The following is a 14,524-nucleotide window of genomic DNA, read 5'->3' on the forward strand; positions in this document are numbered from 1 at the left end:
AATTTAAATGAACAAAATAGAATGCCTGTCTCATGCTAGTAAAAAGAACGCAAAAAAAAATCACAAAAATATGCTGAAAATAACCTTATTCATATCAAACCACAATCATTAAACCGTGAGTTCAATAAGGTAGGCAAATTTGAAATCTATTCAAAGTATTAAAAAGACAGATATCTATGCCAAATTTGAAATACAGTATAGGTATTAGTGAACACAGAGTAAATCTGTTGGGTCGGTTCATTTTAATGACCAACATATTTCTGAAGGTGACACTTGTTTTTGCCAACCAATGTGTGTGTACACACAAAATGGCCTCTAGAGAATCTGCAGAATTACCTGTTACCTTCTCTTTGTAAAACCTGAATGCATAGGGAGAAGGTCGAGTCCTCTTTTTGATTTCTCCTTTCCTTTCTCTGCTTCTTTCCCCAAATTTGAAGGGTCTCCCTTATGACCTCCAAGAGCTCAGAGAACAATTCTTTTTCTCTCTCTTTTTTTTTTTTTTTTCTGAGACAGATTCCCACTTTGTCACCCAGGCTGGAAGGCAGCGGCCCAGTCTCAGCTCACTGCAACCTCCACCTCCTGGGTTCAAGCAATTCTCCTGCCTCAGCCTCCCGAGTAGCTAGCACTACAGGTGTGTGCCACCACACCCAGCTGATTTTTGTGTTTAGTAGAGATGGGGTTTCACCCTGTTGGCCAGGCTGGTCCGAACTCCTGATCTCAAGTGATCTACCCCCCTTGCCTGACCAAACTGCTGGGATTACACATGTGAGCCACTGGGTCTGCCCTCTTCTCTCTCTTTAAAGTATCTGTAATACATTGTTACTGTTTACTCCTTTCTTGGGAGGCAGCTAGTACTAAAGAGCACAGTCTTGAACAAGTTGCTCTGCACTGCAAATTCTCCACAGTAACATGTCAGGAATTGGTGGGTTCTTGGTCTCACTGACTTCCAAAATGAAGCCACGGACGCTCGCGGTGAGTATCACAGTTCCTACAGCTAATATGTCTAGAATTTGTTCTTTCTGATGTAGGGATATGTTCAGAGTTTCTTCCTCCTGATGGGTTCGTGGTCTCCCTCGCTTCATGAGTGAAGCTGCAGACCTTCACAGTGAGTGTTACAGCTCTTAAGGCAGCGCGTCTGGAGTTGTTCATTCCTCGCAGTGGGTTCATGGTCTCCGGGGCCTCAGGAGTGAAACTACAGATGTTTGTGGTGAGTGTTAACAGCTCATAAAGGCAGTGCAGACCCAAAGAGCAAGAAAGAACAAAGCTCCCACGGTGTGGAAAACAACCAGTGAGGATTGCCACTGCTGGCTCCCGCAGCCTGCTTTTATTCCCTTATCTGGCCCCACCCACATCCTGCTGATTGGTCCATTTAACAGACAACTGATTGGTCTGTTTTACAGAGAGCTGATTGGTCCGTTTTGACAGGGTGCTGATTGGTGCGTTTACAATCCCAGAGCTAGACACAAAAGTTCTCCAAGTCCCCACTAGATTAGCTAGACACAGAGCACTGATTGGTGCATTCACAAACCCTGAGCTAGACACAGAGCACTGATTGGTGCATTTACAAACCTTGAGCTCGATACACGGTGCCGATTGGTGTATTTACAATCCCTTAGCTAGACATAAAGGTTCTCCAAGTCCCCACTAGACTCAGGAGCCCAGTTGGCTTCACCCAGTGGATCCCGCATGGGGGCACAGGTGGAGCTGCCTGCCAGTCCCAGGCTGCCTTGCGCCCGTGTTCCTCAGCCCTTGGGCATTCGATGGGACCGTGCCCCGTGGAGCAGGGACAGATGCTTGTCCAGGAGGCTCCGGCAGCGCAGGAGCCCACCAGGGAGGCTCAGGCATGGTGGGCTGCAGGTCCCGAGCCCTGCCCCACGGGGAGGCAGCTGAGGCCCCGGGAGAATTCGAGCGCAGTGCGGGTGGGCCAACACTGCTGGGGAACCTGGAACACCCTCCGCAGCTGCTGGCCTGGGTGCTAAGACCCTCACTGCCCGGGGCCAGTGGCACTGGCCGGGTGCTCCGAGTGCCGGCCCGCCAAGCCCAGCCCACCCCACCCAGAACTCACGCTGGCCCGCAAGCACTGCGTGCAGCTCTGGTTCCTGCCCACGGCTCTCCCTCCACACCTCACCGCAAGCTGAGGGAGCCCTCTCCAGCCTCGGCCAGCCCAGAAAGGGGCTCCCACAGTGCAGTGGCGGGCTGAAGGGCTCCTCAAGTGCAGCCAGAGTGGGCACCGAGGCAGAGGAGGCACTAAGAGTGAGCGAGGGCTGTGAGGGCTGCCAGCACGGTGTCACCTCTCAGTAATAGATGACTTTTGGGATTATATTAAGTGAATGACACATGGAATTGAAGCCAGTATATGATTTTGATGTTTATCTGAGAGGGAAAGAGGAAAAATCAGGACAAAGCAAAAGAATGCTTTGTTTTCCCTCATGATTCCTGGGTTTGTTGCTCTGGTGGTCAGATGTTCGACCTTCTTTATGTACAGGATTTTTATAGATTAATTGCTCTGGCATTCTCTAGTTGAGAAGTTGATCCACTTCTGAGTATGTTAAAGCATCTAGCTACCTATTCCACTTTTTTTGTTGTTTTGTTTTTTTGAGACAAGGTCTCACTCTATTACCAGGCTGGAGTCCAGCGGTGTGATCATAGCTTACTGCAGCCTCCAACTCCTGGGCTGAAGTGACCATTTCACCTCAGCCTCCCAAGTAGCTGAGATTACAGGTACACACCACCTCACCCTGCTAATTTTTATATTTTTGTAGAGCTAGGGGTCTGGCTATGTTGCCCAAGCTGTTCTCAAACTCCTGACCTCAGTGATCCACCTTCCCCAGCTTCCCAAAGTGCCGGGATTACAGATGTGAGCCACTGTACCCTGCCTTATATCACTTTTTTTGAGATGGAGTCTCGCTCTGTCACCCAGGCTAGAGTGGAGTGGTGGGATCTCGGCTCAATGCCACCTTTGTCTCCCAGGCTCAAGTGATCCTCCCTCCTCAGCCTCTTAGACACCTGAGACCACAGACGCATGCCACCATACCCAGCTAATTTTTTGTAGTTTTGGTAGAGACAGTTTTCACCATATTTCCCAAGCTAGTCTTGAACACCTGAGCTCAAGCAATCTGCTTTCCTCAGCCTCTTGAAGTGCTGGGATTTATAGGCAAGAGCCACTACGCCTGGCCTGTATATCACTCTTAATGCTGGAATGGACTCCCCTGTCACTTCAACAATTGAATGTCACCTGAGAACTCTCAGACTTTGGGCTTTAAAAATAAAACCCATTAGAGAGAGTGACTGGGAGAAGGATTGAGGGGAGGTGTAAAGCACTGACCAACTTCTCCCCATTCTTTCCTTGGGCAAGTGGTAGGGTTAGTGAGTAAACAAGGAAGTGGGTAAGAATAAGGACACTTTGTAACCCTTAGCTCCTGAAAGTGCGGGATATAGAATGACCTGCCTCAGAAGCAACTTCAGTTTCTAATTAAGGAACCTGACAGAGTTGTTTCCTTCCCTGCTCAGTTCCTTTTCTCTCCTCCCTCTGTGAATTCCAAGAATGATTTGCTTGGCTTAAATAAAAGGAACATTTTAATATTTGTTTATGTTGACTGTCTGACTTTTATGCCCAATGAACTTTTGACACTATAGTAATTATTCATATCATTAAGTATGAATTGGATTAACTGTTGTAAATTACATGTGATAATTGTGCTGGGCTTTATTTAAATGAAATTAGTGATGTTTCTTATCAAATACGATCATTTTTCTTTAAGTTTAAAATGTTGAGGAAATTTGAGAAGTTGGTAATAGTTAAAATTATTTCAATAAAATGCTGAGTACAACTATGACTAAAGTAATTCATTCACTCACTCAGTGAGCACTTATTCAATGCCTGGCACTGTTTTAGGAGATAACAATACAGAGGTGAAAGCCATGATTCCACCTTCTAGAAACTAACAGTTTAGGATGGGAAACAAATAACTAAACAGAGAGTTGTTATAGCAATATGACAGGTACTAGATAAGTGTGTGTGACGGAACTCTCATCCACACCAAGGGGCAGGACTTGGCAAGATCAGGGAGGCTTCCTAAGTAGATGACACGGGAGCTGAATCCTAGGTGACTTGTAAGAGTTAAGCTGGTAGAGAAATGGGGAAAGGGAGATCTAGGCAAGGGAAGAGCATCAACGAGGGCCTAGAAGCAAGAACTTCTAGGTGCAGTTAGAGAACTCCATGAGGTTCAGTGTGTTGACAGACTAGTACCTTGTGATGAGAGTAGACACAACGTGGCAGAGAAAGGCAGGAGCCACATCACAGAGGGCTTTGGATGTCTCATCCTTAGTAGGAAAGAACAATCCATATAACAGGCATTTCTGTTTCTTGACCAGTTGCTGGTTTTTTATGTAATTTCTTTTCATTGCAGAAAGTATTAATATTTACTGAGCTTTAACTGTGTGCCTGCAATTATGCCATGCTCTGTGAGGAATATATTTTCTATAAGGAGGTCTCAAATGAAGTTATTACCTGATGTTTTTTTGATGCATGATGTAAAATTTAAGAAACTACAGCTACTAAAGTGTAAACATAATTCCCCCTATCACATGTTGCATATTTTAAAGAAAAATCTGTCTGTCAATTGAAATACATCAAGGGGTTTTTATTGAAATTGATCAGGGTCTTTCCAATATGAAGCAGGTATGAAGCATTTAATTCTTGTAGTTCTGCTTTTCAGTTAGTCAGCGTATAGAGTCTCCAAAGTACAGGAGGAAAGACAGGAGATTTAAAAATCTCCAAAGGTACACATTTTATGGAGTCTCCAAAATGGACTGAGATGCTCGTAAATTAGGAAGAGATGATCTTTTAATGCTGACCCTTGGTGGAGAAGAGGCAGCATCGCTCGCTTGATAGGTTCCACTTCACATCCTCGTGCCATCATGGTTCTGCTTTTGATTTTGGCGGCAGGGCAATCTAGTAATCACCTTGCTGGATACCATCCACTTGGAAACTATTCTGCTGGCCTAAAGAGTTGGAGAAGTCTCACCCTAGTTGCGAAATTCCTACTGTTGATATTCCATAACATCGTTGGGTGATTGTTTATTGAGAAGCTACTTTACAACAGATGCTTTTATATGTTATTTTTAAACTTCATAACAACATTGCACAAACCTTAATTTGCAGATTAAGAAACCATGGCGGTGAAAAGCTAGGTAGTAGTCTGTCTGATTCTAAAGTCATGCTTCTCTTATACCACATGTATTCCGACAAGGAAAGTTGATTCTATACGGCTCAGGTGGGTCCTTCTTTACCGTATTAAAGGGTTTGTGGATTTTTTCTCCTTTAAGTAACTACTTTTCTGAGATGTGACTCACATATCATAGCATTCACCTTTTTACAGTGTATAGTTGAGTGGCGTTTGGTATGTTGACAAGATTGTGTAACCATTACCACTATCTAATTTAAGAACATTATTGCCCCCAAAAGAAACCTCATACCTGTTAGCAGTCATTCCCCATTCTCTTTCATCCTCCAGCTCCTGGAAGCCACTAACTTGCTTTCTGTCTCTGTGGATTTGCCTATTTGGGGCATGTTGTATAGCTAAAATCATACAGTATGTGGCCTTTTGTGTCTGACGTTTTTCCTAATTATGATGTTTTCAAGGTCCATCCATATTGTAGCATGTATCAGTACTTCATTTTTTTTTCTGTGGCTAAATAATATTCCCTTGTATGGGTATACCACATATGTGTTTATTGCCTCAATAAACAAATTGATTATTGTGGATGGACCTTTGGGTTGTTTCCACATTTTGACTATTTCAAATAATTTTATGTCTTTGTGGTTTTAGACTGCACGAGGAGTACCTAGGACATAACACGTTTTATTGTAATTACCTACTATTTTGTCTTTTTCTCTTGAGGTTCTGTAACCTCTGTAAGCGCAAGAGGTATATTTGTCTTGTTGGTCATTATATCAAATGCAATATATCCTGCAAGGAATGTATGAATGAATAAATTAAGGAAGGCAGTTCTATAGCTCTAGGTGAGGACTTTGAACTGCTCGTGTAGTTTGCCTTGCATCACTTAACTGAGGGCTATATCCCTCACTCTTAAGAGTGTGTCTTTCAGAGTGAAGATAATGCTGTAGATTTTCCCTGACATTTTTGATTGTTGGGAGAGTGGAGGTTACATTGATATAGCAGCCTTATAATTTGTTTGGTTGAGCTGAGTGTTATCACCTATCAACAAAAGTCAGAGGAAAGCTAGATTTGTTTTGACAGCTTGTGCTGGGAGCATTTGGGACATTTATTAGTAAGGGAAGTAGACCATGATCCCAAGTTTGTCTGCTGTCTTGCCCATTAAACTTGCCTGCTTGGGCATGTGTCACTATCCCACAATGGGATTCTTCCTACTTGGGACACTGGAAAAATCCATCAACGTTAAATTACTTTTTTCCTTTTCCTCTTTCACCCATTGTTTGCCTAACTCTTCCTTGCTCTTCTCTGAACTCATTCAGGAAGATTTTCTGAGTTTAGTGCAAAATGCTGTGTAATTTCTCAATTCTCTCTTGTAAAAATAAGAGGATTTAATCAGGGCACAGTCATCCTATGTATTTGTTACTTCAAATAAAGCCTTGGATGTTGGGGTATGCCTTTCTTGTGGGCCGCTTTGCTCAATTGCTTTTATCTATTTCTCTGTCTTGAACCTAGCAAGAGCACCTGAGAAATGCTGGGCACTGGGGAGGCCTGTGATGGCAACTCGGAATGTGGCAAGTGCTCTGGCAGCCTTTGCATTCCCCCTCCCTCCTGCATCTGCCTACTCCTTAGCCTAGTGAGAATGACAGGAAGAGGGAAGGGAGCTGCCAGGTTTCCTGTATGCATGTCTGTGGGAGGGAGACGAAGAGGGCTGGCAGCCACGAACTAAGTGGGCTCCATTCCATCTATCTTTCCTGATTAAAGTGAAGCAGATTCAGGCTGCTGCCTATGAGCTGTGGTGGGAGCCATACCTCAGAGATAATTCCTGGAATGACTGTTCTAGATGTTGCACCCATTTCTACCCCTGAAGCAACTTACAGACTGAGGGGGTTGAGAAGTCTAGAGCTGTTTGTAGTATATGCATGGTATTTGGATGATAAACTTCAAAGAAAATACTGTGAAAATATAAATAAAGATGTCCTTAAAAGTATAAAGTGTTTTTGGTGTGGCATCCCGTAAGTTCAATTTTTATGCCATTTTATTGCTGTTGATTCTCCCATTTGGGGAAATAAGGGTTTAGCTTCCAAGTAGTTGTCATTAAAGGCTATGATGTAAAGATCCAAGGAATGTATTAATTCTGTGTCTGATGATTGCAGCTGATTCTAGATCCTTTTGGATGGTTCCATAAACATCCTTTTTAATATGAATTCCTGCTTTCTCAGTCTAGTCTAGAGTAGGACTGCCAAAAATCTGGGTAGCAATCACTGTGACACTAAAATGGGTCTGGGCCTCCATGGTAAAATTTCTGGGTCCCAATTTCCCACCGCCCCCACCTTGCACACCTAGCAGCATCCTGGCATAGTTTATCAGTTTTTCTTGGAACAAATAACATTTTGCTATATGTACTAGTGTTAATCTCTGCTCAGCCATAGAGAGTGTTTGTGGCTGCAAGCCTTTGGGGCTGGTTTCATAAGGATGTTGCTGCCATGTACGGGAGAATCACTGCTCTTCCTGTTGCTGTGAGTGATGGACCTGTGTTTTCTCAGTCATTGCTGTTGCTTCCATGGTCACTTTAAGAGCTGTCGAAGCAACAAAGGGTGCACCAATAAAATTTTTGTTTTTATTTTCTGCTCCATTACCCAGAGGTCTTCTATTGTTATAACTTTTTCAAAAAAAATTAAACTTTTAAATCAGGCTCCCTCTTTCTTGAGAAATTTGAAATAGATTCTTGAGGAATGTATCAAAGGATATTTCAGAGGTGTTCTATGTTGCTTCTTAAAGTCATCTTCTCTAGTAATTAGGGTCTCAGTATAGATACCAGGTGCTTCAGTTCTTTCATATATCACTGTAAATTCACTCACCTTTTAAAAATGACCTAATATCTCACATTGGGCACATTGCGCTCCTTAGTACTTTTCTCCCTAAGGTAGGGAGGAAAGACTACCAGGTGCTCATAAACAGGATTGTCACGGCTTTACTTGGGATGTTAGTTAGGATAAACTATTTTATGTTATTGTAATAACAAAACGTCTTAGTGCCTTAAAACAAAAGAAGATTATTTCTTGTTCATATTATGTTCCCCAAAATAATTGCATTGTAGTTACTTTGAGGCTCAGACTTGATAGAGACTTCATCTTATGTCATCATCTCACCATAACGTTCAGGGCTTGCTGTGCTAGTGGAAAAGAAGAAGTGAACACAACTCTTAAATACATCCATCAGAAAGTGACACAAGTCACTTCTGTTCACTTTCTTCAGCCAAAGTAAGTCACGTGGCTGCACGTGACTTCAAAGGGAAGAGGGCCGGTAATCTTGGCGAATTCTGGAAGTGAGAGGATGGCGGCATAGTCAGCAAATAATTTGAAAAGAATTTTGAGTGGGTTTAAAGGCATACATGATAGGCCTAGAATGTCCACAATTGATTTTCTGCTCGTAGCATTTATTGTTTCTTTCACGGGAACCAAAGAAAACAAATCAATAACGATAAATTCTGTAACTAAATGATGCTCTCACGTGAGTCAAGTGAATTGGGGGCTCACTTCTTACTGAGAGTGTGAAAATGCCACAGGAGTAACTAGAGTGATAGAACTGAGCCAGTAAGGCCACTCTGCCATGGCTCTCACATTCTGCTGCCATCGAGGGATTACCAGAGGGTGTGGGAATCACTGAATGCACCTGATGTCCTGTGCACTGCATCTGCCTGGTGAGCATGCACCATCTGCCCGTAGGAATGACAGTGCTCTCTGTGGGTTTGAAGCAGGAGTCTGTGGTGAACATGAAGCCAATACACAGCCACTTAGGCAGTGAGTTCGTGAGAGTTGTATGATGCATCTTCTATAACTTGCTTTGAGTAAAACCAAAACATAAGAAAGATACTTCTTAAATTGGATAGAATTTTCAACCTTTGCCTTATACTTCTTTAAGCACTTTTATTATTATAAGCTATCTCATTTGGTGTTTTAAAAGTATAATAATCAGTTTTAGCTTCTTTGCCTGCTTCATCTGCTTGGCACTTACCATCATGTAGCATTCTAAATATTTTACCTATTAATTGTCTCTCTTACCCACTATAATTCAACCTCCTTAAGGACATTTTCACTCAATTATTATATCTTCAGAACTGGGAACAGTGCCTGGCATAGGGTAGGCCCTCCTCAAGTATTTATTAAAAAAATGAATGAGTAATTGTGATGTTTATTGAAGCTAGTTTCACAGCACAGTGATGCCTTAAAAACATGTTGACTTATTATATTATTACATTATTCTGTGTTAAAAACTTACAAATTATGGAAAGTAGTTTTCCACTTTACCTTCTTTCATGATTTGATATTTTTCGAGCTCTCACAAGGTGCCAGGCATTGTTTACATCAGTGAGTAAAACAAAGATCCCTGACCTCATAGAGATTTAGATTCCCAGGTGTTGGAGGCAGAAGGAGATAATACATATAACACATACATTATATAATTTGGAAAGGGATAAATGCTAATATATAAAATAGAAAACTAGAGTAGGTGAAGGTGGTTGGAAGTGCAGGAGGTGGGGAGGAGCAGAGGCATTGATTTGGGTGGTCAGGAGAAGCCTCATTGACTAGGTGATATTCGAATATAGAACTCAGAGTTAAGAGAGGTAGCCTGTGGACAGGGTTGGGGTGAAGTGAGTTGGGGTGGGGAGAAGTTCCAGGGAGTGGTGATGGCTGGGGGTGTGACTGGGGCTAAGGCAGTAGGCTCAAAAAATAAGGAGGAGGCCAGTGTGTTTGATAATGAGAAGGGAGGGGTATAAAGTAGCAGGAGATGGGCTCTGATAGGGCCTCATAAGTCACTCTAAGTACTTTAGCTTTTACTCTGAGTGAAGTGAGATATTTTTACAGGATTTTGAATGGAGGAATAACAGGATCTGACATAGGTAAATATCCTTATGGTGGCAACATTAAGAGAATTAAGAATGGCCAGTGGTGACACCATAGCTGAATCCAGGCTAGAGACGATGATGGCTTAGAAAGAGACAGTGGTGGAAGTGGTGAGAAGTGGTCAGATTCTGCAAATGTTTCCTAAACTCATGTCCGGTAGCTGCTTCCTGCCCTGCTGAGGTGTAGGCAGGGCTACATTTCAACACACAGTGAAGCCCTCACTCTGCTTTCCATTCTCAGCTCCTCTCCTGGCACTCTCCACCCTCCCCAGAGGAAAACCCTTCCTCTCTTCTAGTTGTGTCATGTCCCCTCGTACCTCTTTCTGTATCAAACCAGAGTACTTAGTGAAGGATTATGGTTTGAATCTAATTTATATTTTCAGCCTTTACTACCTAAATTGTTTAATATAAAATGCATGCTCTTTCCTTTCAAACCATTTTAGCCATCGTGTGTATGAAAGGAGGAGTAGAGCCTTAGACTCCAACTGTCCTGGTTTTATTGACTAATGTTTCTTACTGATTGATTGATTGATTTTTGAGACAGTCTCGCTCTATCACCTGGCTGAGGTGCAGTGGCACCATCTCGGCTCACTGCAACCTCTGCTTCCTGAGTTCAAGCGATTCTCCTGTCTCAGCCTCCCGAGTAGCTGGGATTACAGGCATGCGCCACCACGCCCAGCTAATTTTTGTATTTTTAGAAGAGATGGGGTTTCACCATGTTGGCCAGGATGGTCTCGATCTCTTGACCTTGTGATCTTCTCGCCTTGGCCTCCCAAAGTGCTGGGATTACAGGTGTGAGCCTCCGTGCCCTGCCTGTTTCTTATTTTTTAGGTTTGGCTCCTTGAATCACAATAGTTGCTGTATGGTGGTAGGGTGGGGGTGGGGGGCGCTGTAAAACATTCCCAATCTCATCTTCTTAGTGCGATAAGGGAAAGGTCAGAGGAGTAAGCCTGGGGGGTCTGTTATCATGGCAGATAACCAGGACTAGGGCAGTTTGAGGCTGGTGTTTGTTTCTCTCAGGGAAGAGGGACCAGCAGATCTTTTCCCTCCAACCTACTCACATCTCCTTCCCCAACTCCCCTTTCTATCTTTTCTCTCCTCTTTTTTCCTTTCTTCCTACTTACCAGATCAAAAGTAAAACCTTATTTTATAATTTTTTATGTAGAGCACTTTATCTCTGAAATCTTCATGGTCTCACTTTCTTTCACAGTGAGATATTTTTCTTAAGCAAAGGTAGCTTCCTTAAAAAGGAAGACTTCTGATGTCAGGAGGTACTATAATAATTTTTTCTAATCTCATTACATGTCAATTAATATGAAATAATCTTTCCCCTCCCTCTCTCCGTCCCTTTCCTTCCTTCCTTCCATCCTTCCTTCCTTCCTTCCCTCGTCTCTCCCTCCCTTCCTTCCTTCCTTTTTTTCCCTTTATTCTTTCTTTCTCATTCTGATGAACCAGAAATTGAAAGTGCCAACTAATTTGATAAAATTGTTTAGTGGCAGAGTTAACACTGAAACCTCTTTCTGAGTTTATATGCATTTTAAAAGTTAGAACTGGTGCTCTACAAAGCCTAAAATTTGCAAATCATAATAGTGGGGTCACAGTCAGGTTACTATAAAATTAAAGAGAAAGTGACTGAGATTTGAAGCTGTATTGCTGAGAGTGGAATGGGCATGGTGAGTTACTTCTGGACACTGAAAAATGGGAATCATTCCTAAATGCTATTTATTAATGCAACAGTGTTTTTTTTTGGCAAAACTTAATGGGATCAAATATAGAATTTTAGGTACTTTAAATATTGTGATACAATCACATTCTTCCTCCCAACTTCTTTGAGCAGAGATGAGCCCGATTTTTCTTCAGTGGGACTACATTAGTTTCCTGTGGCTGATAGAAGAAATTACCATGACGTTGGGAGTATAAAATGGTAAAACATATTATCTCAAAGTTCTGTAGGTCAGAGTTTCAAAATCAGGCACCACCTGGGCCGAGCTCATTCTGGAAGCTCTGGGAAAGAAACCTTAGCTCTCCTCTCTCAGCCTCTGGTGGCTGCCAGCAGTGCTTGGCGGTCTCAGTGTATCATGATGTCACTCCCATCTCTGCTCGTGTCTTCATGCATTCTCCTCTGTGTGTGTTGAGTCTCCTTCTGCCTCTCTCTCATATGGACACTTGTGGTGACATTTACGGTCCACCCAAAGAACCTAGGATAATCACCTTTCCTCAAGATCCTTAATGTAATCACATCTTCCAAGACTCTTTTTTCAAATAGGGTAACAGGTACAGGTTCCAGAGATTCCGATGTGATTATCTTTGGGGTCATAATGTAGCCCACCACAAGGCCTTAACTCATACACTGCCTTCATCTCCCCTTTTTCCTAATCTCTTCACAAATCTCTAAAACCATAGTACATTGTTTTCTGTCACAATTGTGGTTTTATTTTGTTTTGTTTTGTTTGAGACAGAATTTCGCTTTTGTCACCCAGGCTAGAGTGCAATGGCGCCATCTTGGCTCACCGCAACCTCCGCCTCCCAGGTTCAAACGATTCTCCTGACAGAGGCCTTTTTTCTGATGTTCTAAAGCAGGGGTTGCCGAGCTAGTTCCGTAAAGAGACAGATAGTAAATATTTTAGGCTTATGTGCCCTGTAGTCTCTGTTGCAACTATTCAACTCTGCCTTTGCAACAGGAAAGGAGCTATAATCAATAGCAAATGAATAAGTGTGGCTGTGTTCCAGTGGAACAAAAACCAAAACTAGATTAGGCATGCTGGCCTTAATTTGCTGATCCCAGTCCTAAAGACATCCCTATGTCTCATTTATTATTTCTATTTCAGCATATGAGGTTTTGATGTTATGTTTTAATCAGTCCTCTATTAAAGATATCACCATCTATTTATTTGTAAGATTTTTCCTACCATCAAACCAAAACATTTCCAAAGAGAGTCAATGAAATGTAGATTGGTACTTTCTAAATCACAAATTAAAATTTTTTTTTCTTATGGCTACACTTTATTGATCTCCATCTAGTTACAAAATCATTGATTTAGCTTACATTTATTATTGTAATTATGCTAGATACCAAACATATGTCCAGAACTGAGGTCCACATGACCAAGTGTTCATTGTGAAGAAAGGATTTAAGTTGGGGTGATTGTTTTTGAGATACTTAGGAGACAAGGTCATCAAGACTTAGGGTGAGTGAGATATGGGCATGAGGAAGAAGATCTCAAGGATGACTCCTGTGTTTCTGACTTGCCTATGGCTGGAGAGTGTCTTCATCCTTAGATAAAGCATGTGGGAAGTGGAAGGTTTGATGGAGCTTACAGTATGATGCAGGGTAGATTGATTTTGAGGCATCTTTGAAGTCTGCTTTTCTCAGAGACTTTTGCTTACCTTATTCTTCTTATTTTCTTTAAAAATTTTTCATAAGTGTGTGGATACATATAACTTAAGATATATATAATTTGATATATATATACACACGGGTATATATAAAATTGAGATTGATATATATATATGTATATATAATTTGAGATCCATATGCACATTGAGCTATCTTTTCAGGGACTAGAACAGTAATCTCTCATAATCTTGACCCACTTGCTTCACATAGAAATTCTGGTATGAGATAGGATAGCTATTCTTACATCAATTCATGCAAACAGAAGGAATTAAGCCAGCAAACATTTGTGGAGCGCCAGCCTTCAATACATATTTAAAGTTTTCATTATTACAATTAATCTATGATGTAGATAAAAACGTTGCTTCTATTATGCTAATGTGTAAAGGGAGGCATAGAAAGTTCAATTAATTTGCTCAACCTCCTAGCTCAAATTTGAACCCAGCCAGCTTTTTCTGTTTTGTGAGTTGTGCTGATAGGCATGTAAATAATTTGCTTATACTTTCTCACATTAAATGACACTTCATCTAGGACATCTTCCCCAAACACTCTCTCCACCCCCTAAAAACATAGTTTAGATCCCCCTTTCTATGGGCTCCCCCAAAATTCCATGTTTCCTTTTTCATAGCACTTATTGTATTACATTTTCACAGATTAAGTTTTTTGAGGGCAAAGACTTTTTATTTTTTATCTTCTTTCAATCAGTGCTCAGTGTATATTTTTTGAATTACGAATTAATCTTTTCTCGGCTGTGCATGGTGGTTCACGCCTGTAATCCCGGCACTTTGGGAGGCCAAGGTGGGCGGATCATGAGATCAAGAGATCGAGACCCTCCTGGCTAACACGGTGAAACCACATCTCTACTAAAAAAAAAAAAATTAGCCGGGCGTGGTGGCGGGCGCCTGTAGTCAGTCCCAGCTACTCGGGAGGCTGAGGCGGGAGAATGGTGTGAACCCGGGAGACAGAGGTTGCAGTGAGCTGAGATTGCGCCACTGCACTCCAGCCTGAGTGACAGAGCAAGACTGTCTCAAAAAAAAAAAAAAAAAA

The sequence above is a fragment of the Gorilla gorilla genome, chromosome 13 (assembly GCF_029281585.2).
Source record: "Gorilla gorilla gorilla isolate KB3781 chromosome 13, NHGRI_mGorGor1-v2.1_pri, whole genome shotgun sequence".
NCBI lineage: Eukaryota > Metazoa > Chordata > Mammalia > Primates > Hominidae > Gorilla > Gorilla gorilla.